We start from the raw sequence: 5,000 nt of genomic DNA, 5'->3' as shown, positions 1-5,000 counted from the left end.
AGGACTGATTTTCGTCTAACTTCCCTCCTTCCTTGTTTTTTCACCCCCCCCCCCGGGGGTCGACCTCGACCCTGACATACCTTTATAGGGGTAAGTGATCAAACAGCAAAGTTATTACATAATTATAAATTGTCGAACAGTGTTGATACTTGTTTGGTTCTTTATAGTTGGAAAGTGTGGGTGGATGGTGTGTCTAAAACTTGCATGACATTGGTTTTGGCTTAGATGCCATATATTGCCATGAGGTCCATTTTTCCTCAAATGCTAATTTCTGAATTTTGTTTATTTTTTGCAAATTTGATTTTTTTCTATTTATTTTGAATTTATCTTCAATAATGGCCAGCAGGCAGTATTCCCTCGACATGGATGTCATCAACACACTTCTAATGGAGTTAAAAAGAGATGTTGATGATAATATGGAGTTTGCAACCCCATTCTTCATTTCAAGTGGTAGATTGGGCTGTAAGAGTTGTTGCGGTTTGCGGCCATTTTGTTGACATACCCGAAAGGTAAGTTGGCATATCTCTATATATTCTTGTTCTGTATAGAATTCGTGATATGTTGGTATATTTCAATGCATAAATATCATATTTTATAGGAGATACAATGATTTTCATAAGAAATTTACATAGTGAAACTAGGCCGTCAAAAAATGACCTTTAGATTTCGCCCCTGATATAACAGTAAATTACATCTTAGTGCACATTTTATTATGTATTTCTGTTCTAGGATAATATGAGTTTATTCTATAAAAAAAATTAGCCTCTTTCTATTTCATTTGGGTACCCAAAAAAATTCATGAAATTTGGACAAATTTTTTTGGCCAAAAAAAGTTACCCTTTTTTTCTCATTTCAGATCTTGACTTCTATGGGTCCAACTCATTTCCAGGAATTACATGCTGTTGCTTTGCCATCTAAGAAGGTGTCCCTAAAGGGATTTATGTTTATATGTATATTTCTATATTTTGTGAATATTTACGTCAAATCTTTTTTTTGTATACTTAAATTTTTAATATATTTCCAGTAAATAGTTATTTTGTAGATAGGTATCATTTATATTTTCAGTAGTTTTTAGCATTTTTTGAAGTATTTTTAACAAGTCAAACAATACAGATTGATGCATAACTAAATTTTTCCTGAATTTTTTTCGGAGTCAGGGTCGTGCGCGACCGAGTATACCCTTAAAGGGGTGTCCGAGTAGCATACCTATCCAAGTTTAAGTTTTTCTATATTTAAAAAAAAAAAAAAAAAAAATTAAACCTTCGTTAACCTTAGATAACTCTGCTTTCAACCTAAAAGTTCTTCATTCTTTAATACTAATTGATTTTATTTTATTGTTGCTCTGAAGAAAATTTATAAAACTAAGTTTCCAGATGCTAGTTTAGTTACCTTTGAGTCCTCCTCTATCAGCTGCGACAACTTGGATGGCATAAAACGGTGTCCTCTCTCTATCGAGGCAGCACTGCACTGTGAACAATCTATAAACAAGGGCAAAATACTTATAAAGTTGAAGGATTTATATTCATAACATTTCAGCAGTAATAAGAGGTTAATAATGGAGATGAGAATATCAGATGATATTTCTCAATCTTCTTCATTAAGAACTGTGCCAATCTCAGTTCGCAAAATGTTGCTTACATATGTTAAAAATCCAACTGGTTAATAATAAAAACTGAGAACTCACATAACCATTTACTATTATTTAAACAGTAGTGAACTTGGAATAATATAGAGATAAACAAATATCAGGCGATGTTTTGCTGAACAATCTAGAAATAAAACAAATATCAAAGGATGTTTTTCAATCTACTTCATTAAGAAACTTCTTAATCTTAGTTAACAAAATTTGTTTAAAGATCTAAAAAACCCGATCTGCCTTATGATAGATAATTAGAACTTACAATGAAATACTATTCACACCAGTGTTGATAGAAAGAATGGACATATGAGAGTAATTCGGTTATCACTGTAAATTATTTTCAGCAGTTAGTTAGGAACTAGGAAACATGAAGGGCTATTGACATGAGACCCCTGTGCTATATTCAATAGATTCGATAATCTTTTGTACCGAATTTAAGGAACTTTGTGTTTCTCTTTTCTTTGGTCAGTTATGAATCTAAAATACATAGCTCACGAAAATATCTTGAACGAACACATCATTGCTATTTGGATCAAATAAACAAATGTCCTAATAATAGTTATGGTCTTATTAAAGGACTCGCTAACTTGTGAAAGTCAAGATTACTCATCCAGTCTATTATCATTAAGAGGATTCATTAGTTTTATTAAGAAATTCAAGTCATCTTCTGAGAGGAGCAGTTATGAATTTCTATTGAATTATAAACTTTACCTCTGAATGCATTAAAATGTTCACGCCAACTCGACCCTCTAACACAGCGTAATCCTCCAGTTTGAAAACCTCTCCCTCATTACTCCAAGCAAATCAGGCGGAATGATTACGCCGTATTGAAAACCACAATATTTACCTCTGCCGGGTTTCATCCCCGAGTTATTCACGTCCTTAATTACCTGCCAGTTTGCGATTCAATGTTGAAAATGTGCTGGCCCGAGTGCTCATCTATGACGTTCTTTTCCACAAAATAAGAAAGGACGGCGTTGGTGCCCTCCTCGGGGTCATCGTTGTCGAGGGCTGTCACCCGCAGAATCTCGACACCTGAAGGGAAAATCAAATATGCAAAAAGACGGGGTAGGAAATGGACTCATTTCCACCTTTTAACTAGAAAACTTTAAAAATCTAGTCATGGAGGAAAATTACACGAATTTTTATTCTTAACATTCATATCTAGGACATGAAAAATTTTGTGTAGGATATAAATATTCATATATATATATATATATATATACACACACACATATATATATATATATACATATATATATATATATATATATATTTATATATGTATATATATATAAATATATATATATATATATATATATGCGTGTGTATGCGTGTGCGTGCCTGTGTGTGTGTACAGTATAAGTGCGTATGATAATGATTATTTTTTTTCATAATTTATACTAGTTTATAATATTATAGAAGATTTCATATCTGAATTATTTTTTTCATTGATGCATAAATAAAAATTAAAATATACAATCATTGGCAGATTACCAATGGACGAACTGGTTAATATATCGAATACACTGCATTGGGTGGTGTTGTTATTGTATAGTTTGTATTAAAATTCATTAGTATTTATATTTTCTATATTCATCAAACTCCGATGATCTTTTACAATTCATAAGAATCTAAATAAAGTTTTTGGTTACAATCGAATCAACCTTCTAGAGATATACAGTGGAAGGAAATATAATATTATTGAAAGGAGACATAATAGGAACTAGACAAGCGAATTAATATACCTCGGATTACATTAATAACTAAAACAAAATTAAAGACTCCTGGAGCTTAAACGAATAGTTGGTCTAAAAAGTCCGTTAAAATGTATTATATTTCATAAAAGTTGCAGATTTAATTTCATATTTTTAACATACCTGGTAAATCCAGTAAATAATTCACTTGAGGAAATATGTGGTATGAATTGTTCGTTTTTAAACTGAGACAATAATATACAAAAAATGAATTTTTGTCATATAACTCGTCAATTTTTTTTCTTCTGCACTTCTAACTTTATATTCATTTTAAACATGGTAATTATAAATGTTAAATTAATATATTTCCCAGAGTTAGAGCACTTCCTTTTTTTTTTTTTTGAAAGGTTAATAACAGATTTTGGTGAGAACACTAATTGGAGCCCAAATATATATGATTTTCTTATATTTGATTATAGATACTCAAGGCAATAATAATAATAATAATAATAATATAATAATAATAATAATAATAATAATAATAATAAGAAGAAGAAGAAGAAGAAGAAGAAGAGGAAGAAAGAAGAAGAAAGAAGAAGAAGAAGAAGAAAAATTTATCTCCATTAGCACCAGATACCACAAATGAAGACATTGCAAAATCAAGGAAAATCTCTTAATGAATTCCTCTATTATTTTCCAGAAATGCATATGGCTTTCATGCTTTCCTTCCTTCACCCAATGAATGGAAATAAATTCCTGTCACGGATATTCGTAAAATATAAAGCTTGAGAGAGAGAGAGAGAGAGAGAGAGAGAGAGAGGAGAGAGAGAGGGGGGGGGGGGGGAGAGAGAGAGAGAGGTTGCAAAGCTTTCAAGTAGATAACACGTTACAAGATTGTAAATGAAACTGAGAGAGAGAGAGAGAGAGAGAGAGAGAGAGAGAGAGAGAGAGAGAGGGAGAGAGAGAGAGAGAGAGAGAGCAAAGCTTTCTAGTAAATAATATGTTAAAGGATTGTGCATGAAACTGAAAAGGAGAGAGGGAGAGAGAGAGAGAGAGAGAGAGAGAGAGAGAGAGAGATTGCAAAGCTTTCTAGTGAATAATATGTTTCGAAAGTATGCATGGAACTGAGAGAGAGAGAGAGAGAGAGAGAGAGAGAGAGAGAGATCAGGCCTTTCTAGTAAATAATATGTTTCGAAAGTATGCTTGGAACTGAGAGAGAGAGAGAGAGAGAGAGAGAGGGAGAGAGAGAGAGAGTATGCAAAGCCTTTGCGAAGCCTTTTAGTATATAATATGTTACAAGAGTATGCATGGTACTAGGAGAGAGAGAGAGAGAGAGAGAGAGAGAGAGAGAGAGGGAGAGATTTCAAAGCATTCTAGTGAATATGTTAAAAAAGTGTGCAGGGAATTGAGAGAGAGAGAGAGAGAGGAGAGAGAGAGAGAGAGAGAGAGAGATTTTTCAAAGCATTCTAGTGAATATGTTGAAAGAGTGTGCAGGGGGGAGAGAGAGAGAGAGAGAGAGAGAGAGAGAGAGAGAGAGAGATATTGTAATGCTTTCTAGTGAATATGTTAGAAGAGTGTGCAGTGAACTAAAAGAGAGAGAGAGAGAGAGAGAGAGAGAGAGAGAGAGAGAGAGAGAAAGAGAGAGATTGCAAAGCTTTCTAGTA

The sequence above is a fragment of the Palaemon carinicauda genome, chromosome 18 (assembly GCF_036898095.1).
Source record: "Palaemon carinicauda isolate YSFRI2023 chromosome 18, ASM3689809v2, whole genome shotgun sequence".
NCBI classification, from domain to species: Eukaryota; Metazoa; Arthropoda; class Malacostraca; order Decapoda; family Palaemonidae; genus Palaemon; species Palaemon carinicauda.
The sequence above is the reverse complement of the archived record's forward strand: the minus strand, read 5'-3'. Positions refer to the sequence as shown.